The following is a 13,057-nucleotide window of genomic DNA, read 5'->3' as shown; positions in this document are numbered from 1 at the left end:
TTAAACATCATGCTGAAGTGAATCTGTATTGTGTCACTTACTGCTTTCATTTGACTGAAATCTGTTTTGTTCCACTGCCAATAATTTTTACAAACTTTAAAACTCTTATTTTCAAAATTCCCAGTTCTGTTATTAAAAAATTTAATTCATCATTTTTATTCTTTGAAAATTATATCAGCATGCTATTTTGTGAAATGGAACATTTCAAATAGTTTATTTTACAGAATGTTAAATCACTTGTGGTTTTTGCAGTGTTTCTGAAAATTGTGTCTAAGTCATTGCCATTTTTTCATACTTAGTGCTCTTTCCCTACCCTCATTGCTCATTCTAACAGTAAGAGCTGACATCCAAGATGCTTTATATTTGATCTTCCTTACCCTTAGTGCTGCAAGAATTTTAAGTGCAATGGCTACATCTTCAATTCTTTAAGAATCTTGAATTCAGTTTTATTCCTATGTCTATCCTTAGATTCATACTCAATGGTTAGAGAAGCAAGGGTCTTAGGTGCAGTTGTGGACAAGCAGAATATACATTAAGTGCAGATATAGATGTGAGTAATGATAGTGTGAAGGCATTTGGGGTATTTCAATATTCTTAACATTGGCATATTACTTCTATAATATCATTTTTGCTCTTATAATGTAGTTTACTGTAGAAATATGGAAGTCATGGGAATGAACTATGAAAGCCTATTTCTCACTAAAACCAGAGCCAAGGTAGCCATGAGGAAGACTAACCAAAAAATTTAAATCTTATATCTAACAGGGAAGAAAACACTGGTTACTAGCTAAAACATAATTTATATGTGAAATTAAATAACATAGTCTTCTAATCATTCACTTTGAAAAGAAAGATTTTCATTACTTGTGTACTGAAAACAGGAATACACAATCAAGAACAAGAGAAAAATATAAACATGACTTAAATCTCAGTATGGGAAGGGCCCATCTGCCTGCTTCTGGCTATGGGGTTGATAGATGACACATTGACTGTATTTACATCCCTGTTACTCCAAAGTTTTGGGAGAAAGACAATATGCAGTGATAATTAAAGGTTATTATGAACCCCAAAATCATGGTCTCCTAATAAGCATTATATAATCTCTTTAGTAGATAAATGGCAATATGTATAAGAGGCAATTAATATAAAAATCACATCAAAAGTACTTTACAAAAATAAACCAAAATTTTATTATGAATATAATATTTGGGGTAGAATACAGAAATACTTTTAGAAAATGATCTCTGTTGTCTCCCTCTCTCCTACTTTTCATTGTCATTGGTTTTCAGAAAACTAAAGTAGGGCTTCTAAAGATTTTTAGAAGTGTGGATCTACATTAAGTCCACTGAAAGTATGTCTCTTCAGTACTGTGGAAGACAGTGTAAGGTCAGGGAAAGGAGCCTTCACTTTTCAACAGTCAGATTATATATAAAAAATTGGCACTTGGTGCTCATCAAAGAACAAGAAATATTGGATCTGCTCTAAATGTCCATCGTGTTTTGGAGCCAATTACCTGATGGAAGTCATCACTTATATGCAAATGAACTGTCAATGGCTTACCACAGTTGGCAATCACTGGACTGTGAAGGGTATGTCTTAATAAGAACTGAAGCTTCTTCACATACTTTGATTTACTGGAAATAAAATGGAAAAGTCCTTTGAGACTACAAAGGACACTTGTTTCAGATAAAACGTCTAGACAGTAGCAATATATTTATGGCTTTTATTATACCAGAACTGCAAATTAGAACAGAGTACTGAGAAGCCCTGTGACCCAGCTAGATTCTAAAGTGCTTCTTTGCCTGGGGCACTATGATCTTTAATACAACTAAGCCACCTAAACAACAGCCCCTTAAGGAACAGGGGTCAGACATACAAAGTCAAGGTTTGGTTTCTTACATCTTTTTAAATTGTTTGCATCTTACTTTTTATATTTTCTGGAAAAATGTATCTTTCTTAGTTAAGTTAATGTAGTTATTAAAATGTTAAAAGTACAGTTTCTGTGAACCTGAAACATGGATCACAAATCAAAACATTCTAATGTAAGAGAATGATTTTTTTTTCTTTCCAACTTTACTTCCAAAGCACAGATACACCTGAAATACTTAATTATCTGTAACTACTTACATTATAGTGTACATAATAATACTGTTCATAAAGTGTTTTCACTCATAATTTTACATAATTATGGAATATAAATAGGTCAACCATTTGTTGATTCACCCATCGTTCAAGGCATGCTATTTGTTTTCTTTGAATTCTAAACATCCTGCAGGTTTAAGATAATATGTGGCTCCTTTTGTCATCCACTGTGAATTAGGAGACACTTTGAGCCAAGCGGTCTCACTGGCTTCAGTCATCCTTTAAAGCCATTACTGCGGTTTTTGTGTCCAGGCTCGAAACAATGGGAAGAATGTAGGGAAAGCATACCTGTCTCTTAACTACTTCAACTGGCACTTAGAATATATCACACCTGTTAGCCTTTTACTGGGGAGAACTAATTAGTCATCTGGCTCCATCCATATTCAAGGGTGGGAAAGGATGCTTTCTGTCTTTGCTTCCAAGAAGCAGACTGTGCAGGATTCTGGATGTAGACAGTAACAGTGTAGACAAAGGATGGAGACTATCTGCATTCTCTCCTAACCTAAGGAACAAGAGATATTTCTAATAGTTTCACTTGAGTTATTATTATTTATAATACCATAAATTTATCCAAAGAATTGAGTAATTTCTAGATTACTCAATTTTTTTGTTAATTTTCTTATACAGATCACCAAAATCTTGAAAACATCAATTTCAAAGGAACTCACTTTTCTTTTTATTGCTTAGGTAGCTACTTGTAGAAACTGAAGAACTTTGGTCTTTATTTTTACATCTTAAATTTTTATTATTCAATAAAACTATTACAAATACATACTTTTAGCTATATTTTGATAAGAACTTTTCTTTTTAAATAAAAAATATTCAGTTACATCTTAGAAACTAGTATTTCTAGAACAATGAAAGAGTACTTGGAATTGCATAATCTCCAAAATTTCTGTATAATCAATTAAAAAGTAGATTGATTGAGGAGTCTTCTAATGGAAATAGCACAAAGTAATTAAAGTATTTCCCATATCCAGAGAAAAGAAATTCAAATAATCAAAATTCAAATAAATTTGTTAAAAAAATTTTAGCAAATGTTTTGGCTTCAGTCTGATGTTTTTCAAGCCTGCTACCTCTTTCTGAAATAATTCCTTAAACTTCAAGTTAAATAAACTCCATATTGGAATTTAAAAAATAACAGAAAAACTTGTTTCTAATGTTTTCTGAGAAGTCTTTTCATGTTTTATTTGTTTTCCACATTGCTAAACATGTATTTTAAAAGTAGTTAAATGGTATCAATAAAGCACAGATTATTGAGACTGTGTTATAGCAACATTAAAGTCTATTGGGGATTAGCTATGTAAGGAGAGTGAGCAAGACGTTTATGTTCCTGTGCCCCTCCCCGCCATGAACACATCATGTCCTAGTGATCCTGAGGTTGATAATTGTTTTGTGGCTTTTTGATAGAGATTCCTGATATTGCATAGGCAAATTTGGCATGATGTTCAGGTGCTCTATTTATTTTTCAATCTTAACTTTTTTGCCTTTAAATACGCATTTTGTACCAGTAGAGGTAGAGTCTTAGTTAGGGTCTTTATTGCTGTGAAATGACACCATGGACACAGCAACTCTTATAAAGGAAAACATTTAAACTGGAGTTGGTTTACAGTTCAGAGGGTTAGTCCATCATCATCATGACAGGAAGTGTGGTGACATGCAGGCAGATGTGATGCTGGAGAGGTAACTGGGAGTTCTACATCTGGATTGACAGGCAGCAAGAAAAGAGAGAGAAATTTTGGACCTGGGTTGAGCATTTGAAACGTCAAAGCTGAACCCCCAGGGACACACTTCCACCAACAAGAACACTACACCTAATAGTGTCACTTCCTACAAGCCTTTGGGGGCCTCTTTCATTAAAACAACCAAAGGGAGCATTACCTTGTCTTCTTCAATTTGGTGCTGGTCTATGCATCTTTCTTTTTTCTCTTTTCTTTATTCCTTTCTTTCTTCTTTAATCTCTTCTTCAAGTTTACTAAGTAATTCTAATCAGTGAAGGCTCTACCTATTAACAAAAAAACTACTAAAATTAAGTTGCACTTTCAAACAATGCTCTTGATGTCTACTGTAGGTATGACATCAACTGTAGGGATTTCCTGACATCACACTGTTGCACGGTTCTACTTCCACTTCCCTCTTGCTTATAAGTTGCAGCTTTGTCTTATTTTAAAACATGTTTGATGTGCCTAGTATTATTCCTGTAAGTAATTCTCTGCAGAGAAGGCAAACGTATCAGAGAAGCAATTATTTTTAAAGATGGTTGATAAACATTTGAAACTCAGAAAAAGTAACAGTTGTTCATAATCCCCAAAAATGAAAGGATGCGATAGGAAGAGGTCTATCAATTGAATTTCTATGCATTTTGACAACCTGTGTATTAAAATCTAAAAGATTGTAAATTGCATATAATTTCAATGATAATACAGTGGTTAGTCTGGAAGTTAAATCTCTTGAAGAGTTAGATGACAAATGAGCATGTATTGGGATTTTATAGCAAATAAAATATGATTATAAGTAAAACAGATTGCCTTATACATATGTAGGGTTTGAAAAATTTCATCATAAATCAAGATGCCTGATTACAATGAAAAGTGTCTGAAAAACGTGTTTTAATCATTACTAGTGGCTGAGAATCTTAAATCGGTGATTTGATTAAAGTATTCCCGTGTATGATCCCCATTCCTTTATAGTAAAGCAGCAACAAAGTCTATGAAAACACGAATTGAGTATTTTATAGAAATGAATACCGACACAGCTGCCATCTCTCCAGTCCAAGGCTGTCATATACAACCAAATGCTGAGGCTGAAAAGGGAAAGAAATCAGCCTGCAGTTTCGTGCCAGAGCTGGAATTTGGCAATAGAATTTCAGATATCAATTCGTTCTTCATCGCTTTATGATACGACAACTTCATGGAAGAATTTCCAGCACAGCCTCAAGCAACCACTCAGACTCTGGGGGAAGAAAACCTCTCAATTTCTTTCATTCTTGTCCTTCCCACATGTAGTGGGAGCTGCGGGCTGCGTTCCTGCTGCCCCAGCTCCCAGCTGCCTGGCTAGCTTATGCCCTGAAATAACAACACACAAACTGTATTCTTTTAAACACTGCCTGGCCCATTTCTATTAATGTGTGTAACATCCCAAGGTTGCACTTACCGGGAAGATTCTAGCCTACGTCCATCCTGGGTTGGAGCTTCATCGCGTCTGCCCTGGAGAGCAGTGACCTGGCATCTGAGGCACTGCATGATTTCTGAGCTCACTTCCTCTTCCTCCCAGCATTCTGTTCTGTTTACTCCATCTATCTAAATTCTGCCCTATCAGATGGGCCAAGGCAGTTTCTTTATTAGCCAATGACGTTCCTCCATCATTTCCCCTTTTTCTGTTTAAACAAAAAGAGGAAAGGCTTTAACTTTAACATAGCAAAATTACATATAACAAAATAGTTATCAAGCAAGAATTACAGTTACAATATTTACATCTACTTTATCTCTTATCATAACTAAGGAAAACTATAACTATCTATCTATTCTTCAACTCCACCAAAAACTCCAGAAGGATATAATACTACCTAAGTAAACAAGAAATAAGCAACTTCTAAAACTCTAGAAATGACAGAGACATCTCACTGCCTGGACAGTCACCCAAAGTTCCTCTGTACCGTTTGGGCATCCATCTTCAGCCTACAGGCCTATAGTTTCCAGCAGACATTTCAATGAAGCAGGAAATTTCAAAGGCAGTTCAGTCACTATCTGCTGTGTCCTGCAGAATGTCTCACAGACTCTTTCATGAATCAGGAACCCCGAAAGATCATCTCACCTTTAGGCAAGTTCAGCAGTCCCCTTTCTGCGGGTTCTTTGTGTCCAGTTTATGCAACAGTCCAGGCAAGAGCAGTTTCTTGCCCAAATGGATATCAAACTCCATAACGATCCTCTTCGATGCCCATCTTCTTCTTGAAGTAGATTGGTGCTGCCAGGAGCAGAGTGTCTCAATGTCATGAAAAGTCCTAAGTTATTAAAACATTAAATAGCATATTCCGTAGTCTTTGAAAGATATGAAGAATGTCTATCTAAAGTATATCTATGTACATCTAGAAAATATAACATGACTACAAACTTGACTATTATAGATAACTATTCATTAACAACTTATATACATAACATTTTTACATGAGCTACACAATCACAATATCTTAATCAATATCAGAAATACATATACATATAACAAAATTGACCTTAAATTTAAATCACTAAAGCAAAATCCATATCAATGCAAATTATTCATACCTATATCATAGCTTACCGGAAAGATTCTAGCCTACGTCCATCCTGGGTCAGAGCTTCATCGCATCTGCCCCAGAGATGAGAGCTATCGAGTCTGAGCTCACTTCCTCTTCCTCCCAGCATTCTGTTCTGTTTACTCCACCCACCTATGTTTTAACCTATGAGGGCCAAGCAGTTTCTTTATATTTTAACCAATGACCTTCCTCCATCATTTCCCCCTTTTCTGTTTAAACAACAAAAAAAAGAAAGGCTTTAACTTTAACATAGAAATATTACATATAACAAAACAGTTATCAAGTAAGAATTACAGTTACAATATTTACTTCTATTTTATCTTTATCATAACTAAGGAAAACTATAACTATAACTATTCTTCTACTCCATCAAAGACTCCAGAAAGATACAAGATTACCTAAGCAAACAAGAAATAAGCAACTTTCAAACTCTAGAAATAACAGAGACATCTCACTGCCTGGACAGTCACCCAAAGTTCCTCTGTATCGTTGGGGCATCCATCTTCATCCTACAGGCCCATAGTATCCAGCAGACATTTCAGTGAAGCAGGAAATTTCAAAGGCAGTTCAGTCACTATCTGCTGTGTCCTGCAGAATGTCTCGCAGACTCTTTCATGAATCAGGAACCCCGAAAGATCATCTCACCTTTAAGCCAGTTCAGTAGTCCTCTCTGAGGGTTCTCTGTGTCCAGTTTATGCAATAGTCCAGTCAAGAGCAGTTTCTTGCCCAAATGGATATCAAACTCCATAACGATACTCTTCGATGCCCATCTTCTTCTTGAAGTAGATTGGTGCTGCCAGGAGCAGAGTGTCTCAATGTCATGAAAAGTCCCAAGTTATTAAAACATTAAATAGCATATTCCGTAGTCTTTGAAAGATATGAAGAATGTCTATCTAAAATATACCTATGTACATCTAGAAAATATAACATGACTACAAACTTGACTATTATAGATAACTAATCATTAACAACTTATATTCATAACATTTTTACATGAGCTACACAATCACAATACCTTAATCAATATCAGAAATGTATATACATATAACAAAATTGACCTTAAATTTAAATCACTAAAGCAAAATCCATATCAATGCAAATTATTCATACCTATATCATATCCCCCTTTAAATGTAAAAGAACATTTATAAACAGTATTTGGGAATATGGGCGCAGTTATTTCTCTCCAAACTGCTTCCTGCTGAATGGGGGTGCTGTTATTCAGGTCTTTTATGGGATAACCTGTCTGCTAGGTTCATCTCAGTCTGCAGTTGAACAAAGTAATTTTTTGAGGGTGTTCACAGCATCCTTTCAGGAGGGCGTGGTCTATCATACCATATTGGGATAGAAACAATCCACAGGGTTTCATCCTCTGTGAAAAAAAAAGAAGAAACTCCTTTCCAAAGCATCATGTCCTTAGATCCAAATTTTAAAGTCAAGGTATTTTCAAAATATGTGTCTTGGATTAGTTCAGCAGCATTTATAAACATATATCTTTTAGCAGCTGTTGGTCTTTCCTCAGCATTCAAACAATTCAAAGAGAGCATAATAGCATACAGTATCAAGATTCTCTGTGTATTTTCCATCTTTGTGCAGTTTTATTTTAACTTCTATTTCGTTTATTTTACTCTTTTTTTTTTTGCTTTTTGAGACAGGGTCTCTGTATACTTTTGACCTGGAATAACTCTGTAGACCAGGCTGTCCTTGAACTTTCAGAGATCCAACTGTCTCTGTCTCCCAGGCATTGGGATTAAAGGCATGTGCTACTACACCTTGAACTCACAGAGATCTGTTTGTCTCTGCCTTTTAGGCACTGGGATTAAAGGCGTGTGCTACCACAATTGAAGTCACAGAGGTCAATATCCCTCTGCCTCCCAAGTGTTGGGATTAAAGGTGTGTACTACCACACCCAACTACTCTCTTTCTTCCTTTTTTTTTTACTTTTAAGCACTTTAACTTTTAGCTTGCATATATTTTTAACACACTGTAAATCATTTAAACATTTTCTTTGACTTTGAATCTTTCTTTTACTGTATATCTCTCTTTTTCTGACTACACGAGCCTTGAAATTACTAAGCAATATGGGTAGGTGTAAAGCTGTGGCTTTGATGGCTGGATTCCTTAGCTTTCCAGCCTCATGGCTGAGGTACCGACTGTACCCATGGCCCATGTTTATCACCACAACTCTGTGGCATTTCTAGGTCCCTACCAACAAGCAAGCTGCAGCATTATGTCCACAGACAACACTCAAGTCCTCTCTCTGTAGTCGGCCCTCCTGCCTCAAATAGTCAGAGTTTGCCCTGGCAGTATAGCCCAGAAAGCTGGTATTTTAAAACAGCACAACTTTTTTCCTGCTACGGCTGAAAACAAACAAGCATGCAGTCAGCTTTTATCAATACCATTTAAGTGTTTCATGGCAGGACCTCTTAATGAGCTGCAGGATTTTGCAGCTAAAGCTGAGTCAGGAAGCCTCTCTTAGATGAGAGCGCTTGCTTGCCTCTAGCAAGCAGAGCAGACCCGAGAAATTACTGCTACCAAGAAAACATGCTTTACTCTCTTCTTTCCCAAGCTTTCTCAGGCTTTCTGTGGATTCAGTTGTCCACACGTTGGGGGCCATTCTGTTGAAGGAGCTGCGGGCTGTGTTCCTGCTGCCCCAGCTCCTGGTAGCCTGGCTAGCTTATGCCCTGAAATAACAACACACAAACTGTATTCTTTTAAACACTGTCTGGCCCATTTCTATTAATGTGTGTAGCACACCAAGATGCGCTTACCAGGAAGATTCTAGCCTACGTCCATCCTAGGTCGGAGCTTCATCACATCTGCCCCAGAGAGGAGAGCTATCGAGTCTGAGCTCACTTCCTCTTCCTCCCAGCATTCTGTTCTGTTTACTCCACCCACCTATGTTCTAACCTATGAGGGGCAAGCAGTTTATTTTTTAACCAATGACCTTCCTCCATCACCCACATGAAAAAAATCTTTCTGCCATTTTCTTCTCTCCTTTGCCGTAGATTTGTAAATTGGCTCAACTAAGTGAATTCAAGGTGTTAATGAACCCTAATGACTTCATATATAACTTATTTGCATTTTTAAATGCATGCTGTGTCATTGTGAGTAATGCCAAGAGCTTCAGACATTGCCAGTCCAATTGATAAGTATCCTGATGACCTGCATGTTACTAATTGATTGCTAGATTCATGAACACAAAAATATAAATTTCATTTTGTGCATCTCTTGTGACTTTTGTTAGATGATATTTATAGTATGTATCTGAGGGTAAGTCAGCAGCTAATTGTATATTTATATTTTAATATATGATAAAATATTGTCTTACCTTGTATCCTAGCCTAGCTAATATAAAAATATCTTATATACACAATTACAAAGATGTGTTTGTGTGTCAGAGAATTTATTTGGTATTTTCAGGTAACACAAACCAATGAAGTTCATAGTTCTTTATGCACCAAACAACCTTCAAGCTTCTATTCATCTCTGTTCTACATGTAGGTCAGCTTTTCACAGCTTCAATACATGGGAGAGAACATGTGTACTAGGGTTTGTTGTTGTTTTCATTTTTGAGTTGACCTATTTTATATAGCATGAAATCCCGAGTCCCATATGATTTGCTACAATTGACAAGACTTTGTTCTTCTTTATGATTGATTAATGCCATTTGTTAAGTTCACTGCATTTGCTGTCCAGTAATCTGCTGATGGGCATCTTAATGATTCCCCTTTTTAACTTTGGTAAGTGTGGGATTCTTTTGGCCATGCCTGTTTTGTTTTCTTTTGCTGTGTGCCTAGAACTGGGCAATCAGGTTCTATATTTGTTTGTAGGGTGGTTTCATTATTGTTATTAGTGTAAGAAGAGCTATTATACTGCTTTCCATATAGGAGTCTTAACTTTTATATTCCTGCTCAGTTGTCTCTCATATATATATATATATAAACTTAATAGGAAAGGAGGGCTTCTAAGAAGAATGACTATAATACTTACATGTCTGACATGTGTCTTTGTGGGGGTACTTCTTAAAAGAGAGAATTAAACCAGATTGACTGAGAAATGACTTTAGTTTTTTTCTCCTGTAGTAAATATTGGAAAATCTATTAATGGTAGTAGGACACAGCAACAGGCTCAAATGATGCATTTATCTAAATTGAAAGTATCACAGAAGTAAAAGAACTAAAACTATATGCTTGTTATATTTGTGGGCCTACAATAATATAATATTATTAAAGCTTATAATCTATAAACATTGAAAATAACATTTATTGGCTGTATAATACTATTCAAAATGTTATATTGATATTTCAGCATTAAACATAATGAAAGCCAAAATATTATTTCAGTGCTGTAGGTGAAGGAAGAATTTTGTTTTACTCATCTATTGCAAGGGACATAGTTGACAAAAGATATATATTCATTTAATGTATATATTTAAGAAAACATTGATTTAATGGCTGTCTTAAGTGACACTAGAGCCTCAGGAATGGAGACACACCCATGCCCATGAACCCTTTATTTTATTCTAAGCTAATGAAATAAATGGGTAGTTGTAGAGAAATATGATTGTATAAATTGGTGGACCTTAATAGTAGTGGCCTGGGGAAATGCAGTGAGGGTTCTCAGTCTGGAGTCATCTTTGTTTCTCCGGGTAACATTTTTTCTTCCAAAGTATGTGAAAAGACCCCTCAAGAATGAAGAATTTGTGAATTCATTTCAAGGGAGAACATTGGAAAGGCATGTTTTAACCCTGATAAAGGTTTGACCTTTCTGCTCTTGTATATTTCTTACTTGCCAAAGTGTCATATTTTGGTGCATTATGTTCTGAACCTTCACAGAATAAATCTATTTTAAAATCATACACTTTAACAAATCACTAAGTTAAACCTATAGATGTCTAGTATAATAGATTGAATCCAGGAGTTTGCACATGTGCGGCAAATAAGCAAGAATACATACCATTGTGTATTCTCTAGGTCTCGCTTTTATTAAAAAATTGCATTATTTTTTAAGGGAGAATTTCATACATGAGTACTGTATCTACATCACTCCTATTCTTCCTTTATTCCAACTTCTCTCTTACCCCCAAATTCATGAGCTCATGTTTATTTTTATTGTTATTTGTACAAACATACACAAGTGTACATATGTGTGTGTGCACATATGTATATTCAATCTATTAAGCCCACTTAGCATTGTCCATACAGCTAGGTGTCTAGGACTGACTACTTCTTCCTCTCTCAGCATCCACTGGCCACCTATAGCTCTTCATCTAGAGCTGGGAACTTGTGTAATTTTCTTTGTCCACTGTCAACTAGTGCTGTATAGTGATTTTAAGCTGTTTTACAGCTGCCTTGCAAGCCACAGCTATTTAATTCAACATTTTTTATATTTCCCCAGAAGGTTATTTTTCCATAAATTTGGTAATTATTTTTCTAATTTTCATTTTGTTTAATATATTTAAAATAGTGATACTTATAACTAGACTTTTAAAATATATTACATTGTTGTGAATTGAAAAAAACACTCTGTGCAGAAGATGATGGTGAATTCAGAACAAATTTCACCAAGTGAAGGATATTTTTCATTGCAAATCATTTTGTATACAGTTATATTTAAGTACTTTTACTCAAATAGTTTCAGATTTTACTTTAACCTTCATTTATAACCCACACTTAAAGAAATAGAAAATTGTCACTTATCATTTATTTGTTTAGAAAGTAGGGCTGGAGAAAAGGAAAACTTGTAGTATTTGATTCCTTCCTCCTACTATGTAGGTCCCAGGAATCAAACTCAGGTCATCAGGCGTGGTGGTCAGTGCTTTTGGACACAGGGCTATTGTACCAGCCCTTGTGTAATGGTATGTTAAATACACCTGTTATAGTTTGGATGAGTTTCCCAGGGGTCACATATAGAGAGCTTCTCTGGACCTTTTGGAAGTGAGAGCCAGTAGGAGATCTGTAAGCCTTACCACAAATAGGCTCTTACTCCAGCTTCCTGACTCTGGTGAGCAGTAGATTAAACCACATGGTCCTCCCATGACTTGCCACCATTCCAATGAGCCCAAAGCAGTGAGTATCTCTGCTCTTAGATGTCATCCTTCCAAACTCAGTCAAAACGGACTTTGCTCTTTAAAATGTAATTGTCTCAAGTGTTTCAATATAGTGATTGAATATAGTGAACTAGATATATAGTGTATATATAGTTCAATGTAGTGATCCAGTCAATATAAAATATATTTGGTTGAGTACTGGAAAGTTAATCAATGTTGCTACCAGACAATATACTTCAAAGCAAGAAGATAGAACTTCAAGATTAAATCTTGCATGAGATATGCAATTGGACTCAGATCTTCAGCCTTTGTGATAAGCACCAATATTTGCTGATATGCCAGACCTAAAGGCATAATTATCAATTACATATATCAATTACATATAGTATCATCATTGTCCTTGGCCTTCTATTGGAAATTTTTATTATGGGTTTTATAGATTTAAATCAGTCTTTGTTGTAACTGAATGTGGATGCTGTTTCTAGACTTCAAAGATACTAAATAGGGTCCCTTCAGAATTTAAAAGGGCATTTTTATGGTTTGTGTATGAAATATCCTGAAAGGCTTGGTTC

The sequence above is a fragment of the Chionomys nivalis genome, chromosome 21 (assembly GCF_950005125.1).
Source record: "Chionomys nivalis chromosome 21, mChiNiv1.1, whole genome shotgun sequence".
Lineage (NCBI taxonomy): Eukaryota > Metazoa > Chordata > Mammalia > Rodentia > Cricetidae > Chionomys > Chionomys nivalis.
Note: the sequence above shows the minus strand (reverse complement) of the source record.